Source organism: Arachis ipaensis, chromosome B10 (genome assembly GCF_059453495.1).
Source record: "Arachis ipaensis isolate K30076 ecotype BB chromosome B10, ASM5945349v1, whole genome shotgun sequence".
In the NCBI taxonomy this organism is placed as follows: Eukaryota; Viridiplantae; Streptophyta; class Magnoliopsida; order Fabales; family Fabaceae; genus Arachis; species Arachis ipaensis.
The window spans coordinates 140,506,626-140,528,661 of NC_142435.1; positions in this window are offsets into that span (position 1 = coordinate 140,506,626).

The window sequence follows — 22,036 nt, forward strand, 5'->3', positions numbered from 1 at the left end:
GTGACCTAAAAAAATAAAAGATGTTATGAATAAAAAATATTAACTAATTAATATTGTATGGAACACTTTTAATTTATCTTTAAATATATGATATATGAAAATCCGGTAAAACTAATATATTTATCTAAAAAAGTTACAAAACAAATGATTAATGATATATATCAATTAAATAATATTATAAATAAATATTTTAATTTATTATTTCATAATATCATTTTTTTTAAAAAATGCATGTATGCATGTAATGAATTTTCTATTTATGTTTATTAAAAGTTGAGACAAAATTATAAGTTAGAGTACAATATATCACAGAGTACGTAGTTAGTATTAAACCATATAAATTAAGACTGTTTTTTTTTTCTTGTCTTCATCCCTTTTAAAGTAAAAAATATATACTCTATCTACTTTCAGTCTTTTTTTACTGTACATTAATCCAGTATAAATAAACATCTTTATATTACCACAAATTGTTAAAAAGTTATAACCACCTTTCATAGTTATCATAAAAATGGAGTTTTTGGTAGGGTTAATTATAAGTCATTTTTTTCTTGCAATTTTTTGAAGACAAAAAAAAAAGAGTAATACATAATGTTCGGTACTTCGGGTTCCGGACGGGTCAGTGAGCTATGGAGATGGAATGGTAGGAACCAGCCTTGGTCTGGGTCTTGAGGAAGAGGGCGGAGACTTCACGACCTCTCGAGCTGCTGCGGTGTGAGGAGGAGCCACCTATAATGACACTCTGACGTCAGAAATGATACGGATGGCCGTGAGAGTAGTGGAATGGTGATGTACCGTGGGAGAGGGGTAGGACCCTCCCCATTTATACCCTGTCAGTAGGGTGGGTCCCACAGGCTAGGTCTCTTTTCCAAAAGTTTTCCTTCCCAGCTGTCAGGTAGCTGGCTGCTTGAAGGGGAGGTGTCCGGATTGTGGTCTGGACGTGCGACGCCCAGCAGACCGACCACTCGGGTTGGGTAGCACTGCACGCCGGGTTGGCCAGGCAGAGCGCCAGCTGGGCTGGGCCGTAACACATAATTAATTTAATAAATAAAAAATGATACAGAGAGATAAAAAAATTAATAAAATTAAACAAAGACATGAAAGAAGAGAATGGAATTAAAAAAAAAGACGAAGTGATTGGAAATGATGCGTAAAATAAAAAAGTAACCGCAATATGAATGAAAATAAAAGTTAATTGGTAATTTACTTTTTTTGACCTTTTTTTTCAAAATAAAAAGTTATATCAGTTACTCTTTATTGATAGGGTTAAGATGGAAAAGCAGAAATTGGACACTAAACTCTTCTATTCCTTTTATTTTTTTTTTTATTATCATAAAAATGAAAGACATTTGGTATAGTTAATTATGAGTCATTTTTTTTTATAATTTTTTGAAGACAAAAAAAAATAACACATAATTAATTTAATAAATGAAAAAAGATACAAAGAGATAAAAAAAAATTAATAAAGTAGACAAAAACTTAAAAGAAGAGAATGGAATAAGAAAGAAGATCAAGTGATCGGAAGTTATCCGCGAAATAGAAAAGTAACCGTAATAGAAATAAAAAAAAAGTTAATTGATAATTTACTTTTTTGACCTTTTTAAAAATAAAAAGTTATATCAGTTACTTTTTATTAATAGGGTCAAGATAGAAAAGCGAAAATTAGACATCAAATTCTCCTATTACCTCTTATAGATATAAAAAAATCTCTATAAAAAATTTATCAAAAAATTCTTATCTTGAGTTTTTATTTTTTAAAATGAACTAACACAGGGATGTCAATGGGGCGGGGCGGGCTCCCAGAATTAATCCCCGTCCCCGTCCCGTTCGGCCATGGGGGAATAATTGTTCCCATCCCCCCGTTTTCCGTGTTCCCCCAAAATATTACTATAAACATACAAACATATCTTATTCAAGATTATAAGTCCAGAAATATAACATAGCAAATCATAGTCCATAAAATAAAATCTTGAATAATAGGGTTAAAGTTTTTCAATGAATGAAATTACTAAAAAAAAACCCTATATTAGAAATAAAGTAAGAGTTATTAAGTAAGTTCAAAAATTCGGGGAATTGTCGGGGATAGGGCGGGGATCCCCGCTCGGGTGCCTGTCTCGAAAAAATTTCGCTCCTCATCCCCATCCCCACAGAAAAAATTTTTCACTATTGGGGCCCCATTCGGGGCGGTCCCACGAGAATCCCCGCTTTCTGGAAATTTTTGACACCCCTAAACTAACATGATCATCCTATTAAAAATCAGATTGAAATTAATCCGTTCCATCCAATTAATTAAGAATTGGCCATCAAATTAGTTCGATTTAATATATATTGTTTGATAGAAAATTAATTAAAAATAAAAAAAAATTATTAACTATTTAAACTAGTATATATTTTAACAGTTAATTGATTCAAAATAATAAACTACAAAAAAAATTAAATCTATATTTTTAGAAATATTTTATATATATTTATATATTATTTTATTATATCCAATTAAATCCTAATTAAATTTCGATTATATTTTTGAATATCTAATTTCACTCGTTAGATGATCCGTTTGATTTTCAAACCTCAAACATTTGAAACTACTAATAAAAATAAAACGGTAACAAATGAGTTCAATTTTTACAATTAACGCGCTTAACGTTGTCATGTCCCTGTGAGCTGTGACGAATGAACCTCACAACAACCACATCCTGCATTTCTCAACATTTTTTACTAAGAGGGAGCTCCTTCTTACTCTTCTTCTCACAATTTTTCTTTCGAGCAACTTATCAAACACTAGTGGTGCATTGTTGATGGCTCAAGAGTTGAACTTGGAGCTTCACAGATACACTGATTCCAAGGAAGGTTACACTCTTCTTATACACTCTTCTTGGACTAAGGAAAAATTATTTACCCATTTTTTTAGCATTCAAAATTACTATTAACCTTAATCTTTGATAAGCTTTTTCTACTGTGAAGAATTGCGTATGTTTGTTTTCCTCTCTGTTTGGTATGATGTGTTGGAAAATATTCAATAGAGTTAAATGGAAATGGAATGAGGTGGGTAAAATATTGAGTTTAAATCTATATGTTTTCCTCTCTTTTGGATTTTGATCCCAATGAAAAATTTTGGACAAGATCTCCTCCTTCTAAGATAACTCCTTGATTTTAGGCTTCATTATTTTCACTATGTCTTTTCATTTTACTACTTTAACGCGTACGGCCTCACTACAATATTGTATTTGAATTTTAGTTTTACATTTAAACTTATATTTAATTTAAATCAATATTTAATGCCTTTTGTTCTTGAGAGTCTTTTGTTTTAATCAAAAACTATCTAAATTTACTTAATACAAAAAGATAAAAAATTCTAGAATGAAATTTTAAAACTGAAATTTGAAATGAAATATTTTAATTTTTATCCATAATATAATATAAATTAAATTGACACACTCTATCTTAAAAAGTGAAGCTTATATAATGCCTTCTCATAGTCTTTTGCTTTAATTAAAACTATCTACATTTACATAATACAAAAAGATAAAAAAAGAATCCTAGAATGAATTTTTAAATGAAATCATTTAATTTTTCCATAAACTGCTGGCCCTAGACTTCTCTATAAAATTAAATTGACACTCTCTATCTTAAAAAGTGAAGCTTACATAAATAAATACTATATCTAAAAATAGGAAACCAAGAAACAAGAAGAAATAGGAAACCAATAAAGAAGAAGAAGAAGAAGAATAATGAGTGACGAGCAATCAGATTCCGCAATGATGAATCCGTGGGATATCAAAGACCCGTGGGATATGATAGACTTTTATATCGATGAACCACCGCAGTTTCAGTTTGAGTCTCCGCCTCTGCCTGAGCCCGTCTGGAATGGGGACCAAAACAATGTAGGTGATCCCCAGCCCCAGCCGTGTGCTATGGACGTCAGTGGTAATCAACCACCTCAGCCGGTTATTGATGAGTGTTTCCCGGAAGCTATGAAGATGATAGAGCACTATTGTGAAAGCCCATTATCTGGTTATCAACCATTTCAGTCTCAGCTTCAGCCATGTGCCATTGACGTGTGTGGTAATCAACAACCTCAGTTACCGTCTCAGCCGATTATTGATGAGTATTTCCCAGAAGTTATGAAGAGGACAGAGCACTATTGTGGAAGCCCATTATCTGGTTATCAACCACATCAGTCTCAGCCTCAGTCATGTCCCATTGACGTGTGTGGTAATCAACCAGCTCAACTACCGTCTCAGTCTCAGCCTTGGTCTCGGCCACTTCAGTCTCAGCCTCAACCGTGTGCCATTGGCATGTATGGTAATCTACCACCTCAGCTACCGTCTCAACCACCTCAGCTACCGCCTCAGCCTCAGCCTTGGTCTTGGCCTCGGCCTCAGCCTCAGTCTGGGCCTCGTTCTCAGCCTTGGTCTCGGTCTCGGTCTCGGCCTCGGCTTCTTTTTGAGCCTCGGCCTCAGTCTCAGACGGATATAGTAAGGATGGCGACGAATAAGTTTTTCACTGACACATGTGGTTATCCCCCACCTCAGCCTCAGCTTCAGCCTCAGCCTCAGCCTCAGACTGAGTGGGATACGAGGAACATGTTAGAGCTGATTCCCAATGTCGATGGTCATCAACCACTTCAACCTCAACCTCTGGTCTGGACTTTGGAGGAGAACAAGGCTTTTGAGTCTGTTATTACCAGTTGTTTTCAGGATGCTCTACACAACCACCGGGAGGCAGTGGCTGCTCGTCTCCCCGGCAGGACCCCGCACAGCTGCAAGAACGCTTTCAGAAGCTGATGAACGACATCAGTGCCATCCATAACGGTTTTGAAAAAATGAGAGCACGAGAGAACGTGAGGGGGGGGGGAAACACTAGCATTGATCGAAGAAGGGATGATCCAAGAATTTGGAATAGAGAAGCATATCAACGATTAGAACATGACTCTTTCTCTGTGTTTGTGGATAATCTTCCGGAGGATATCTCAAGAAGAGAGTTGTATCACTTGTTTTGTTGGACGGGAAGGATCAACGACATATATCTATGCAGAAAATGGAAGAATGGGATGATTTATCTGTTTGCTTTTGTCCGGTATACGACCAAAGGAGGTGCTTTGAAGGCTATTGCAGAGATGAACTAATGGAGATTACGAGGGAAGGTGATTTCTGTAGGTGAAGCTAAGTTTAGAAGGCAAGGGGAGGTGAGGGATCGACTGGTGAATGTCCAACGACGAGGCAACCAGGAAGGAGGTCCACGGGAATCTAATCATCGGGAAGAGGTGGCTACGAAGCCAGGAGTCGTTAAATACCTGGAGCATGAACAAATAGCGACCAAGCAGGCTCGGAATGATTCGAAAAGCATTGAGGTACCTATCGTAGAAGCTAATATGGAATGGTTGAGGAGAAGCTTGGTGGGGAAAACAGTAAAACCTTTGGACCCAACATCGCTGAAGAAAATAGTGAGGGTAAATATGCCGCACATTGTGGACGTTAGGGAGTTAGGGGCGTCGAAAGTGCTGCTAACTTTTGATTCGGCTCAACATGCGGATGAAGCGTATGCTATCAAACTGGATACGTTGTTGTGTCTGTTCCATAGGGTGTGGCGTTGGGGGGAGTCTGACAGGTGTGACACTCGAAAAGTGTGGCTCGAATGCTATGGCATCCCACTACATGCATGGTCGCTGGAGACAGTCAAAGCTATCGGTGGACAGTGGGGGGGATGTACTACAGTGTGATATGCCAACCAAGGAAGGTGCTTCCTTCAGAACTGGACGGGTCTGTGTGGAGACGGGGGTGTTCGAGATCATTCGAGAGTGGGTTCAACTCTCTGTTGGGAGTTCTGGTTTCGGCGTTTTTGTGAAGGAGGTGGACTTGGAGGCGTCTAAGGAGGACAGTGCGGAAGAGAGCCCCTTAGTCTGTGATGAGCATGGCACTGTGGGCAGTCAGGAAAGTGTCCCGGAGAGGGTGCCGGTGCTATGGGATCCAGCAATGGCTCTTATTGAAGGTGGGGCTTCGGTGGCTGAGGCCGCCAAGGATAGAATAGTAATTCAAGATGTGCTTTTGAATGATATGAACGTTGAGTATTTGAATTTCAAAAAAGGGTTGGATGTTGCAGATTCAGTTAGTAGTACCAAGAAAGCAGGAGATGAGGATTCTAAGGGATTGGAGGAGATTTGTGAGGTAGAGTCTGAGAGAACCGTGACGCAGCTATGTGGTACTGGAGGAGGAGGGTTTATGGAAGGACATGCTAAATATAACAACATGGGACAACATGGCATTAATCATGTGGGCTACCCTAACTATCCACATGAGAGGAAAAGAAATATAGTGGGGGTTAAACTGGGCTGTGAGGGTAGTGGCCCAGCAGAGTTTTGTGTTGGAAACAGGCTTAGAGGAGTGGGCGAATGGAGGGTGGAGAGTGGGCTAGTTTTTGGGCTTGGGCAGGGGCAGAACTCGGGCGCTTTGGAAAGCAGAGGCGGGTCGGGTCCTCATCTGATTGGGTTGGAGGAAGTGAATTTGTGTGGTGTGGGTAGACGGCTAGGGATTCCCGTGGAGGAGGTGGAAGGCACGGACAGGGGGAGCACCGCTGAGGGGAGACCTGTGGTGGTTGGGGATCGCGAGTCCGAGATGGCTCTGGTGGCAGGAAGTCACGGCGTCGAGGAGACCCATGGTGGAGAGCTCGACCGGTTGCTAGGTGGGCGGCTAGGGATCCCCGTGGAGGAGGTGGACGGCACGGACAGAGGAAGCACCGCCGAGGGGAGACCTGTGGTGGCTGGGGATCGTGAAGACGAGCTGGTTCTGGTGGCAGGAAGTTACGGCGTCGAGGAGACCGATGGTGATGAGCTCGATCGGTTGCTGGTGGGCGGGGGGAATGACCGCGTTTCCTTGGCCAGCCAGGAAGAGATGTTTGCCGTAGGGGAAAGGGAGGCCATAAATCCGGGTGTGAGTGTCCCGGCAAACTCAGACATGATTCCCGATGAGGGAAGCAAGAGGTTTGCACACTGCGTAATAGAGCGTGGTGCTAAGAAGGGGGATAACGGGGAGGCATCAGGTGGGGAAGCAGCAGATGTGGGGTTGGAGAGTGGACGGGATTCAGGGGGTCATGGAGGGAGCACGACACAGGAGGATCAGACGCGGGAAAATGCGGCAACGTGGGCACTTGCAGTGGAGTCTGGAGCAATCTTGTATGACGAGGAAGAAGACATAATGGGCATTTTGCAAGCACAAAATGAGAAATTAGCGGCAAAGCGTAAGTTACAGAAGCAAAAAGAAAAAGCAAGAAGAAGTAGGCCAAAGAATAAACCTAAGGTGAGTCAAGCTCGGGTTATATGATTGTAAGCTGTTGGAATATCCGGGGGTTGAGAGGGGATGGAAAAGTGAGTATGGTGAAATCATTGAAGAAGAAGTATAACTTGAACCTGTTAGGATTGATTGAAACAAAAAGAGAAATGCTTACTAAATATGATGTTGCAAGGTTGTGGGGGAATAATTCGGTTGGATGGGAGTTTGTGGAATCCGAAGGGGCGGCGGGGGGGTCTATTATTAATGTGGGATGAGGTAGAATTTAAAGTTCAGAATTGTCAGAAAGGTGAACGGTGGCTGTACGTGGAAGGGACGTTAACAAAGTCTAATTTTCTGTGTGCTTTCTGCTTGGTGTACGGAGCACATGGGAGGGAGGAAAAGAGCAAGGTATGGGAAGAATTGAGTTATGTGGCGGGCTTGTATCAGGTTCCTTTCTGTTTCTTAGGGGACTTTAATAAAATTCTGCAAATAGAGGAGCGAAAAGGGGTGACTAGCTTGCCGGCATCATCGGAGGATTTTAAGAGGTGGGTGCATGATATGCAGCTGATGGATTTACCCCTTACGGATAGGCATTACACTTGGTTTCGGGGTCGGTCCTGTAGTCGGATTGATAGGGTGCTGGTCAATGTTGAGTGGACTGAGAAGTTCCCGGACATTCGGCTAAAAGGTGGCCCGCGGGGGTTGTCTGATCACTGCCCGTTGATTGTGGAAGGTACAAGAGTAAAAGGAGGCCCTAGACCGTTCAGAAGTCTGGATTCCTGGTTTACGCATGACGGTTTTCTGCGAATGGTGAAAAATGAATGGAGAAGCTTGGGAGATGCTCAATTCATGTGGAAGCTAAAGGCGTTAACGGGTCCTTTGCGGCATTGGCACAATAATACTTTTAGGGACATGGATAAGAGACTGGGGATGTTTGAGGAGGAGATCGCAAGGCTGGACAACTTAGTGAGTAATGGGATATACGATGGTACAACGGAGGCTAGACGTAAGGCGCTGGCGTGCTTCTGTGAAAAATGGTACGTCAGGAAGGAAATTCACTGGAAGCAGATGTCCCGATCTCAGCATGCGGCAGACATGGACAAGAATACCAGGTACTTCCATACCATTGCCTCAGCTAGAAGAAGGTCTAATAGGATTGAAGCTCTGATGATAAATGGTCGACTTGTGAGGAATCAGGCAAGAATTAAAGGGGCCATTAGGGGGTTCTACAAGGAGCTTTATAGGCAGGAATATGCTCTGAGGATTGGCTTCAGGGATGGGTTGGTGAAACAGATTAGTGGAGAGGAGGCTGTGGCATTGGAGGTCATGCCATCAGAGGAGGAAATCAGGGAGGCAGTGTGGGACTGCGGATCGTCTAAAGCCCCAGGGAGTGATGGGTATAATATGCACTTCATAAAGAAGTGCTGGGATGACATTGGTCTGGAATTCAGTGCAGCTGTACTGGGATTTTTCCGAAGTGCACAGTTACCTACAGAGGCAAATGTCACCTGGGTGACATTAGCCCCAAAGGTTGAAGGTGCAAAGGAGGTGAAGGACTTTCAGCTGATTAGTATGGTGGGCTGTCTGTATAAAGTAATCTCGAAGGTGTTGGTAAGGAGGATGAGGCCTGTGATGCCGGGGTTGGTTGGAGAGACTCAGACTGCATTTGTAAAGGGTAGGAAAATTCATGAAGGAGCACTCATTGCCTGTGAGACAGTCCATTGGCTGAAGGCGCGTAAAAGGGAAGTGGTTATCATCAAGCTGGATTTTCAAAAAGCCTATGATAGAGTACGATGGAGCTTTGTGGATATTGTGCTACAGAAGATGGGTTTTGGCCAAAGGTGGAGGAATTGGGTAAAGGAGTGTGTTACCACGACTACTATGTCTGTTCTGGTGAATGGAACACCGTCTAAACCGTTCAAGATGGAAAGGGGACTAAGACAAGGAGACCCCATATCTCCTCTTCTTTTTGTACTCGTCGTGGATGTGTTGCATCGGATGCTGGGGGAAGCCGTTAGGAATGGGCGCATTGCGCCATTACTAGTAGGGGGACAATGTGGAGTTGTCGCACCTACAATTTGCAGATGACACAATCTTATTCTGCCCGGCAGAGACGGAAACAATTGTGAACTATAAGCGGCTGTTGCGGTGTTTTGAGTTGATGTCTGGGCTGAGCATTAATTTTGAGAAGTTGAATCTGATCCCGGTGAACTGTGAGCAAGAGTGGATAGAGCGTGCATGTGACCTACTAGGGTGTCAAAAGAAAGAGTTGCCTGTGCGATACCTTGGGATCTCCTTGGGAGCGAATCCAGGTTGGTAAAGACGTGGAAACCTATCATTGATAAGGTGGAACAGAAGCTCAGTTTATGGAAAGCGAAGGTGTTGAATAAAGCAGGTAAGCTTGTTCTTATCAAATCAGTCCTGAATAGCTTGCCCATTTATTACCTTAGCTTGTATAAGATGCCACGGGCGGTGGCGTCCAAGCTGATTGCTTTACAAAGGCACTTTATGTGGTGTAAGGAGGACGGTACCTATGGAATCCCGTTGGTCAAGTGGGAGTTGGTACAGGCTCCGAAAAAGGCTGGAGGCTTGGGGGTGGGGGATGTGGTGCTTAGGAACACAACACTATTGTTTAAATGGTGGTGGAGGTTTTCAAAGGAAGAATGTCCGCTGTGGAAAAAGATTGTCTGTTCCTGGAACAAATTGTCCCCTAATATAATGCTAGCAAATCAGTCGGTACCGGTCAAAGGAGGGCCTTGGAAGGACATATGCCAGCTAAATATCAAAGCGCAAAGGGTGCGGGATAAAATAGTTAATGGTTTGGCAATGGAAGTCGGCAATGGTAGGAAAACCCGGTTTTGGAAAGATAATTGGGTTTAGGGTGGTCCACTGAGAGTGAATTTCCCAAGACTCTTCTCTGTTTCAAGCCAACAAAATTTTGTGATTGGGGATTGTAATTTTTGGGATGGGTTAGAGTGGATATGGAACTTCCAATGGAGGAGGGAGCTGTTCCAATGGGAGCTAGAACTGGTACATCAACTGCATGAGCGATTAAGGCCAGTGAGGATGTCACCTGAAAATGAGGATACTGTGGTCTGGAAACTTGATAACACAGGTGTCTTTTCTACGAAGTCCTTTATACAGATAATCCAAACGGAGACGTTGTCAGAGGAGATCACGCGCTATAGCTTCACCAGTGTAATATGGAAAGACTTGGTACCCCCAAGAATTGAACTATTTGGATGGTTTGTGCTAGTTGGTCGCATTAATACTAAGGAGCAATTGAATAGATTAGGAGTTGATATACATAGTGATACTATTTGCGTCCTGTGCCACAAGGGGGTAGAAAATGTTGAGCATCTATTTCTTCGGTGTGAGGTAACATGGCAGGTGTGGTGCTACTGGTTGCGATCCTTTAGTAGTGTTTGGCTTATCCCTGGAACCATGAGAGATCTTTTTGGGAGTTATATTGGCATGATCGGTAGAAGACAAGGACAGAAGCAGTGGATGGTGGCGTTCTTTGCAGTAATCTGGAACATATGGTTGGAACGTAATGCCAGAATTTTCAAGAATGCACGGGAAAGTATTGAATCCATTCAAACAAAGACGGTGTTGAGTTACAAAGAGTGGTATGGCTCCGATGTTTTCTTGAGTTGTTAGATGACTTGACAGTGTAAGGGGATTGGTTGCGTTGTCTGTAGCGTTTATATTCTATGTTTGTTTGTTTTGCTCCACTTTAATGTGTTGAGCTTTCTCTAATTCAAAAAAAAAAAAAAACGGTTATCCTTCAAACACTCCTGTCAATGCTGCATCTGATAACATGACCATCATGATGGAACACAACCCTCCCTCCATCCCCATCATCAATGCAACAACACCACCACCATTACCATCTTATTCGACGGATCATCATCATAGGTCGGTATTCTCAATATTTTCATTCTCTTCTTATTTGGCAAGGTTTATTTCTCGTATTCTTTCTTTCTTTTTGTTTACTTATTCTATATTTCCTTTTTCTTATAAGTTTTATGAACAAACCTAATAAACAATGAACCTTTTTTTCCCTTTGATTTGTTTTTGAAATAAATAAAATATTTTGAAATGGAGATGATCAAATATATAAATATTTTTGTTTACATGAAATTCATTGATTATCAAATATTTTGTTTATTATCATGGCAGGGAGGAGGTACTGCCGGCTGCTGAGGAGGAGCTCGTGCCAATTGCAGGGGAGGAGGCAGCACCAACAAAGACAGGATATCATTAGACCCAAGATGAACATAGGTATTATGATTATATTACTTTTTTTCCCTCTTATTTATTTATTATTTAGTTGAATATTGGTATTTAAAAAAAAAGTGAAGCAACTAATTTCAACATATAGGAGCACTTCTCTTGATTTAGATATATCTCTAACTTGTCGATGATAATTGTATGTTGTCTATAATATATAAGTCTAGCACCTCTTTTTTGTAAGATCGATTTCACTGCTCTCTTGTTAATTAAAGGTTTCATACATCAGTGTTTTTGTGTATCAATAACTAGCCATTTGAGTGAGTTCTAAAGCAATTTTTGTTGATTGCTAAATTTATTTTTGTTTTGACTGTGGTTGGCATAATAAGGTTTTGGTTGGACTGAAAACCAAAAAAAGAAAAAAAAATGTTTGATATCTAAAAATATCATTACTAATTAAATAGTTTATGTTTTTATTTAAAAATTTTTAGTATAAAATTTGTTAATAGTTATTTCAAAAATCATATTTTGGTATGTTATTTCTTAGAAGGTACCAAGAAGAAGGTAAACATTGGAAAAGAATTTCAGAATATTATGTAAAAACAAAAACTTCTAGTCAAATTGCCAGTCATGCTCAGAAATATTTTTTACATCAAGAAGAATCGGCTAAAGGAAAAAAGCTAAGAAAAAGCATTTTTGATGTAATTTGATCATCGTAAGTCATTTCTTTACTCTCAATTAGTTAGTCTAATTCAATTTCTACTAATATAAAAAATATTTAATAGGCTATTTTAAACTCTTTTAAGTTATTATTTATGATAGTTACACTATTTTAATTGTTTTTCAATGTAGAAATTGTGCTCTATTCCGAGGTTTTTAATGGATGGAGGAGGATTTGCTTAAAGGAGGAAGAACATGTAAATGGTTGCACATATCTAGTTCGAGTTAATTGTTAGCTAGTTTTATAAATCAATATAGATGTAATTGTGATTCATAACATTTTTATCAATAATATTTGATTTTCTAGTTCTCTGGCCTTGATGGCAATGCCGAAGAGGACGGTGAACTAGATTTTATCGAAAATCTTGATGGCTATGCCGAAGGGACTTTTAGTAAGAAAGATGTATCTTTTTAAAAAATTATTAGCTTTAAATGTATTAATTAAACGGATGTGTAAAATTTTTTTTAAAAGTATTTCATCCATAAAAATTAGTTATAAAATATTTTTAGTTAATTTTATACTTTTATTAATAATTACTTCTTTTTTATATTTTATTTGGTTGTCATTGAAGTTGAGAGTTAGTATAAGAAGAATTTGACACTAATTAGATTATAAACAAAATATTTGATACTAATTATCTTGTTAAGTATTTACACAATTACTCCAATTAACTTGTTGTGTGCTGTATTTACATGATGCCAGTAATAAAATTTTGTTTTATTAATATTATTGCCTCTTTTTTATGAACGAAAATAAGTGACTTTTGTAATAACATTTTTGTTCTTATTTATCGTGAAAATCATATTTACCAAATTTTAAAAATATATATATTGCAGAGGTTTATAACCCCCACAATTTTCACAATTAAATTAAAAAAATGTTGGTCTTACAAAGCTGCTCAATTGCTTTTACATCCAAACAAACACAAAAATAAAATAACCTAAAGATGGCTAAAATATCACAAGAGTAAATTAATAACAAATTAAGAATTCAAGACAATGATATCTCCGAAACAAAATGCCAGAAGTAAAATGCGTATTTTGTCATTTTGATAATGGTCTTCCCTAGCGGATAGGCAGCTGAGATTGAATGCAAAAAGTGGAGAGCTAAGGAGATATTTCATACTGATATTGATCTGCCAAAGAAAAAGAGAAGATGAAAAATGTCAAATTAGTCTTAGAATGAAATTACTTAGATATAAAAAAAAAGATTTTTTTTTGAACAAAGAAAGTTCAACACACTAAAGTAGAGCGACCATAAAAGGAGAAGTTTGTTTACCTTTGTTTCTAAATTGCGCAAAGGAGTGTGTAATGCTCACTGAACACTATTGCAAAACAAAAAAAAAAGTTCATTCAAGCTCTGAGAAATTGTAAATATGGTTACAAATATATGTAAAAATATTAGAGTACAGATTGATATGGAAACACATTAACTGTGACTAGTTAGGAGTATAAATGAAACAAACACAAGAAAACAAAATCTTGATTTAGATAAAATTGTATTGGTCTTTCATCCCTGGCGTCAATGCTTGGTTATGGAACCAACAATCAAGAGGACTCTACTTCCTGCCAAAGCCATAACACAAACACAATGTCATAAAAATTTTAAATGTGTCATATCAAACGGTAAAAATATAGATGTATGAACTATATGCAAAAATGATTTGATGATGACATGTTTCATATAATGTTAGAGCAGTAAACTACTTCCTCTTGCATGTTTTGGATGTTGGAACAATCAATCCTCTCTTCTCTAAACTTTTATATCGATCCTTTATAAGGGTACAACAACCCAACATATATGTCATGGAAATTGAAAAGTTACTTGGATGTTTTAAAAATTCAGAAAACAGATAACCCAACATTAGAATTTGGTTTATGTTTAAAATTGCCACTAAAGGCATAATTCACATGGGGAGGCTATGGTCCTTGCAAGCATTTGCCAATGTTAGCCTCAAACCACTTCAAATTAAATGCACTAGTGAAATCATCAACATTAAAAATATGAGTAGGCTTAATAGTCTCAATATCAACCAAGATTCATGACCTATCTTCTAAGCTCCCATTTCCAAATTCAAAGGGTATTATCACTTGATTATGACAAATTTATAGAAATATTTGTAAAAATTATTCTCACACTGCAATTTACAACTTGGTTTAGATATTCTGATATTAAATGGAATATACTAAAAAGATTTTCTATTGAGCTTTCTTTTCTTCTTCGATAAATCAAAACAATCAATTTAATTAGTAGAAAAACCTAAGAGCAGAGTGAGCAACAAATCAGAACAAAAAAAAAAAACTATGAAGAGAAAACCAGAAGTGAAGGTGCAAAGCAGAAGGACAGAAGAGCCCCTTTGTTATGGGTGAAGGACACTTCTCCTTTTGTAAACAGGTGAAAACCTAGCAGAAAAAAAAAGAAGAAAAATAAACCAGAATCCAAATAAAGAAATAAAGGAAGAAGGAGAAGAAGAACATGCGGCGGGCGTGGTGGAGAATGCTCGTGTCGCTACTGCAGATTCGAACCGCGCACAGCACTACGCTGATCTGGCAGAGCAGAGGGAGCAGAAGAAGCAGAGGAGCTAGCAGAGCGTAGAAACTTTGGGGAAGTGCAGAGACGGTGATGGATGAGGGAAAGAAAGAGCAAATAGCGGCTTCTCTCCAATCTGTCACGGAAATCGCCGCTAAAGTGCAGAGAGCGGCTGTTTTTGAAACGGACTCCAATAAAGCACTGCTACATATTTTGCGATATTTTTTTTTGGTGACTTAAAAGAAAAATAAACAAAAACTAAGAAAGAAAAAAAAACAAGAAACTGCTTAAGAAAGGCAGTCCCGCTGAATACTACTCTCAAACTCCTTCCAAGGCAATGGAAGCTCCACTTGGGGAGAAATAGTCCTCATTGCAGTCTTTGCCATGATGTCTGCTACTGTATTTGCATCTCTCAAGATCAACCGAAGATCAGCACGCCATTTCCAAGACCTGATATCTCGGATTTTTAACACCAAAGGATCAGTAAACCCAGAGCAATCTTGTAAATTATTGACAATAGTAAAAGCCTCCACACAGTCTGTCTCACATATAATGTCTCTTTGTCCCGAGTCCCATGCTAAAAGAAAGCCTCTCCAAATAGCAAACAACTCTCCTTGCAAAATGCTACGACTCTCAATTGTTCCAGACAGCCTCGTTGCCACCTTCCCTTCCAATCTCTGCTAACACAAGCAAAACCAACTCGAGCACCACTGCCAGGATAGCTAGCATCACAATTAATCTTAAAGGTACCCACTGAGGGGGGAATCCAAGAGCCACTAATGGTTGAGGGGATAGATAGTTTTATACAAAAGAGAAAACAATTAACTAACTAATTGTTTCTAGAATCTGAGAAACCCTAGCAGAGAAAGAGTACGTACTCCGTACTCAGAGAGAATGAGAGAAGGAGAGAGCGGGAACGAGTGTTTGAGGGCGAAACACAGTGAGCATGGCGGCCATGCCGTCGGAAGAGATAAGGGGGAGAGTGTGGGTGGGGGTGCATCCGGTGTCAAGGAGGGTTTTTCACGAGGGGGTTTTTCAAATCCTACAAAGATCTCTTTTAGAGATAAAGTCATTGGTCCAGAGAAATCGAAGGCGTTTGCACTTGCAGGATCTCTATCTGGGGATAGTATAGCCACGGTGGTGGGCAAGCAGGGCGATTCCCAACCTCCATGTGTAAACTTCACTGAAGAAGCCAAGCTTTGTTTGGCAGAGCCTTATCGAGAAGCTTTAGTGATTAAGGTTCTTGATAAAAATTATAGTTACACAGCTCTTTCACACAAGCTTCGGATGGTTTGGCGCATCAAAGGTGGCTTTGATCTGCTTGATGTGGGGTTTGGGTACTTCATGGTAAAATTCGATGCATGTGAAGATCGTGAGAAGGTCATGCTTGGTGGTCCGTGGTTGATTGAGGGGCACTATGTTGCTGTAAAACCGTGGGATATAGATTTTCGGCCATGTGAGCAATCCTTCGGGTCTACGCTTGTATGGGTTCGGATTTCGGGGCTCCCAATCTGGTGCTATCAGGAACAGGCCATGATGCGTATTGCTTCTGCAATAGGAGTTCCCATCAAAGTGGACTTAGCCACTAAATTGGCTGAGAGAGGACGATATGCCCGAGTATGTGTTCAAATAAATTTAGGACTGCCAGTGATCAAGCATATCATTGTGGAAGGCGTAACTCATGTAGTGGAGTATGAAAGTTTAAATTTAATTTGTAACTCTTGTGCACGTTATGGTCACGATATGGCACAGTGCTTGGGTAGAGACTCTAGGAAAGGAAAGAGTGTTGATTCCGATGCCACCAAGCCACGGGACGGTACAAAGGCAGTGCCATATCCTGAGACCAAAAGTCACAATTCAAATGAAGTAGAACCTAATGTGGTAGGTGGCGTTACTAGCGAGAATCCTGCATCGAATTTGCAAGAAGATTTGGAGGCTAATAATTTGGAAGGAAATAATGTTGAGGAGGCTTGCATGCATGATGAACCAGGTTGGGAGCAAGTTGTGAGGAAAGGTAAAACCAAGCTGGGTCAGAAGCAATCTAACAAGGTCCAAAGAGGCATTCAATCCAGAATCGATTCGGGTAGAGTAATCAGGCCCACCATTCACTTCTCTCACACGAATGGATCAAGCTCCTATCGTGCTAGGGTCGGGTCACGAGTCAAGGTCGGACACAGCGCTTCCCGTGTTGGTGAGACGTCGATCTCCTCAACCCGACACACCCCAGTGCCTTGCGGGTCCTCTCTCCGGAAACGACCAAGGCCGGGGTCCCTACAAAGCTCGCCAGTTGAGAAGAATGGAGGCACGGTGGTGGAAGCATCGTCATGTCTTCCTGCAACCGTGAAGGAGGGTGTTACCGTGGCGGTTCCATTGGAGAAGGAAGGCGCATTGCCGGCTGTTACTGCGTCGGTAGGCGGGATTAAGGAGATATTCCAGGGAGATCCGGCAAACCTGAAGGTCACGGGAGTCACTTTCACTGGGCAAGCCTCGGTTTGAGGTTGGTGAAGCACTTTGATTTCCTTGTTTTATATTTTTATATTTTATATTATGGATAGTTTAAATATAATAGCTTGGAATATTAGGGGTGCTTCTAATAAGTTAGCCCGGGTGAATTGTAAAGAGCTGGTTAGGAAATTTAAACCTGTAATTTTTATTGTGGTTGAAACTCACTGTCCTTTTCAACACTTGAAAATGTTCTGGGAAAGACTTGGTTATCACCCTATTGGTATAGTGGAGGCGTCAGGACACAAGGGGGGTATTTGGTTCCTTTCTGCAATACAGGGTGTTCACTGCAAATGGGTTGATGCTTTCGATCAGTGTGTTACACTTGAGGTTCAGGTAAATAATGTGATTTGGAGGTGCAGTGGTATCTATGGTAGTCCTCAATTTAATACCAGAGTTTTGCTATGGGATTATCTTGTTACTCAGTCTTCGTCTTTCTGCGGGCCATGGATTGTTCTTGGTGATTTTAATGAAGTACTATTCTCTCATGAATCTAAGGGTTGCCTCTTCTCGAGTCATCATGCAGATCGGCTTGCTGCCTCTCTAGGGGATAGTAATCTGTTTGACTTGAAGACTATTGGAAGACAATTTTCTTGGTACAGAAGGGTTAAAAATGGTGTTGAGGTGGCGAAAAAACTTGACCGGGTTTGTATCAATAGTGGCTGGCTATCTCTATTTCCAGAGGCTTACGCAGAAATTTTAAATAGGCTTCAATCTGATCATTGTCCTATCCTAGTACGCTGTACAGGTCGTCCCCAACCGAAAAAGAATAGACCTTTTCGGTTTATTGCAGCTTGGGCAACTCATCCGGGGTACAGAAATATTGTGAACCAGTCATGGCAGGCTGGCTACAGAGAGATGCACGGCAAGCTTTCAGAAGTGCAGAAGAACTCTTTGGAGTTTAATTCTAAAGTGTTCGGCAATATTTTCGTTAGGAAATGCAAATTGGAGAGACAGATTAATTTCCTTCAGAAGCGACTTGAAGTAATGGAAGATTTGTCTATGCGACAAAAAGAAAAACAGCTGATTGAGGAATTTAATAACACGCTTGTGCAGGAGGAACTTCTATGGTTTCAAAAATTCAGAGAGCAATGGGTAAAATTTGGGGATAGAAATACCAAGTTCTTTCATGTCCAGACTCTTGTGCGGAGAAAGCATAATAAGATTCATGGTCTCTTTCTTCAAGATGGGGTGTGGGAAACGGACCCGGATGTCCTTAGAAGGGAAGCTGAATCCTTCTATAAACGCCTATTCTACCAGTCGAAGGATGTAGACTTAGGTTGTCTTGGTGATGTGCCACTGCCTTCCCTGAATGATGAAGCTTGTTGTAGCCTCACAGCGCCAGTTACTCTGGAAGAAGTTAAGTCGGTTGTTTTCAGTATGCATTCTTTTAAGGCGCCGGGCCCTGATGGGTTTCAGGCTTTCTTCTTTAAAGAATACTGGAAGATTGTTGGTTTTGATGTTTGGACTATGGTTCGTCATGCGTTCTCTGGTTTGGATATGGATCCAAGGATGATGGAAACTCTTGTGGTTCTTATTCCGAAGGTAGAAAACCCGGTTTCCATGAAGGATTTCCGACCAATTAGTCTCTGTAATGTGGTTTACAAAGTTATAACGAAGGTCCTGGTCAATAGAATTCGTCCCCATCTCAAAGAGATTATTGGGCCCTTCAAGGAGGGTTTATCCAGGGGAGAGGAACCCCTGACAACATCATTGTAGCACAAGAGGTTCTCCATTTCATGAAGAAGACAAAGTCAAAGAAAGGCACCCTGGCCTTTAAGATTGATTTGGAGAAAGCGTACGATAGAGTGGATTGGGGATTTCTGAAACAAACCCTGGTGAGTTTTGACTTTCCTCCTCCGACAGTCAATCTGATTATGCGTTGTGTCACTGCTTCCTCACTGTCTATCTTCTGGAATGGGGATAGATTAAATAGCTTTACTCCGAGCAGGGGTCTTAGGCAAGGAGATCCTATATCACCGTATCTGTTTGTGTTGTGTATGGAGAGATTGTCCTGTTCTATTAATCAGCAAGTTGATAAGGGCGTGTGGAAGCCAGTTGCGGTTTCTAGAGGGGGTCCAAGAATTTCTCATTTGATGTTTGCCGATGATTTGCTTCTTTTCTGTAAAGCTGAAAAACAGCAAGTTCAAACTGTAATGGTAGCTTTGGAAAATTTCTGCAGAGCCTTTGGGATGAAGGTTAATGTGGGAAAATCTAAAGCGCTATGCTCCAAGAATGTTTCAGCGACAAGAAAAGAGATTTTCACTGGAGTCTCCTCCATCAGATTCGTTCAGAACTTGGGCAAGTATTTAGGGGTGAACCTTAATCACTCTCGGGTGACACGCGCAACTTTCAACGATGTTTTGGACAAGATTCGGGGAAGGCTAGCCAGCTGGAAAGGAAGATTGCTTAATAAGGCAGGCAGACTCTGTTTGCTCAACTCGGTAGTGACTGCGATTCCTACTTATCACATGCAAGTATCTCTCTTCCCTAAAGGGGTAACTAATAAGATAGAATCCATGATGCGAAACTTTCTATGGAAGGGTCAAGCTGATGGTAGAGGCCTGAATCTAGTTAACTGGAAAGTGTTGGTCACTCCTAAGAAGTTTGGAGGTCTGGGAATTAGAGATCCCTTTTGTGCCAATATTGCTCTTCTTGGAAAACTAGTTTGGCAACTTTTTCACCATCCCAACAAGCTATGGGTTCAACTGTTGACAGAGAAATACCATTCTTCTAAGGATGATTGTTTTAGTCGGTCTCGAGGAAGTGGATCTTATGTTTGGAAGAGTATATGTCGAGCTTGGGATATCCTAAAGGAAGGTTTTAGTTGGTGCATTGGGGATTTGGAACAGAACTTTTGGTTTTCTAAATGGAGAAGAGAGGGGCGACTGTGTCAGGAGATGGATTATGTTCACATTTCTGATTCGGATCTCAGGATCTTGGACCTTTAGTCATCTGGACAGTGGAACCTTGAGAATATCTATTCTCCTCTGAATCAGTCTCTGCAGAGCAACATTAATTCTTACAACCCAGATGTTCAAGCTGGTTCAGAGGTGGGTTGGTGTTGGACTGGTGCGGCCTCAAAGGTTTATGATGCTCATAGTGGTTATTTATGGCTCAGTAAGAAGATGTTTAGTTGGGAGGATAGGGGTAATTGGCTTTGGCTTTGGCGTCAACATGTTCCGGAAAAGCACAAATTTTTGGCCTGGCTATGTCTTCGGGAGGCTCTTCCTACTGCTGCATTTCGTTTTAGAAGGGGCATTTCGCACACGGATAGCTGTCCACGATGTTTCTCAAGTCAGGAGTCGGTTTTACATTGTATTCGGGATTGTCCAAAAGCCCAACTTGTTTGGCAAGCTTTAGGGATCTCCGATCAACCAGTGGATTTGATGAGTTGGTTCTTACATAATAGCAAATAGCGCCCCTTTAGATTCTTTTCTGGTCTCTGGTGGATTTGGTGTTCGAGAAACAACGAGATCTTTCATCCTCACGAGCATTGGACCACAGACAAGGTGATTGGTATGACTTTGTCCTTAGAAAAGGAGCTCCGAAATATTTTTGAGTTGCAACATATTTTGCGATATGATAATATTTCTTATTGGATTGAAAAACCAAAAAGAAAAAGAAATTTTTTGTGTGACTAAAAAAAATTATTTGTTTTTTTTAATAAAAAAATAGAAAAACTCGAATCCGCAACTTTTTAGTGAATATGAAAAGATTATGTCATTTGAACTATAATTCATTGGCATAAAAATATCGATGCTACTCTGATTATTAAATATCAGTGGTACTAAGGAGCCATTATATTTTATGATTTGTAGTTATCAATTAACTATTATTAGTATTTTTAATAGTATAAAATTATATATTTTTTATGATTAAATACTGACTAAATTTTAATAAAAATATTGCTCCTTAAAACTTTCACATTAAATAATATATGTTTTTTTTTTCTAAATCAGCTATATTTTTCATATAAAGTTCATTCATAATTCTTTCAAAATATATTTGTCTTGTTAGGTTATTTTTTGAGAAACTTGAATAATCAGGATATAAATCATATTGATAAAACATTTTAAAAAATGACGTTAAAACCAAATTTCAAGTATAAATTGTCAGTAATATTAAGAAATTTTGTCTACATATACATTTGAGAAACTTCAAAAATTATTTGTTTGAGCTTTTAATTTATAAGGAGTAGTAGTGTTAATGTTTAAGTGTAATTTTTAAAATTAAATTGTAACTTTTTAAAAAATTATTTAAGTATTTGTAGAAAAGTTAAAAAAATGACTTATCTTATAATAAAAAGTTTTTTATCATATTTTTTTAAAATAAATATTTTCAAAACTAAAAAATCAAATACAAAATAACTTATTTATAAACAATTTTTAACATAAGTATTATTATTTAAATTATTTTAAAAAAATTAATTAAACTATTTACCAACTGAAGCTACATCACATGAAACTTAAAAAGAAAAATCGAAAAAAAAAATATTTATGATATAACGTTATAACCAAATATTTGGTATTTTTTAAATAAATAATTTAACTATTTTATTTACCGAACTATATATTTTATAGTATATTTATCAATTTGTATTATATGATTTATCTCATTTACAGTATAAATGAGATGAGTTTGTGCGTGGAGATAAGATAAGTCAAATTTTATTTGTGAACGTATTTCGTTTGCAAATAAGATATTTAAAGTTTGAAAAACATGTGTATTGTTATAAAACAAATTACAATTCAAATAATATCAATTAGTACTTAAAAAGTTTAAT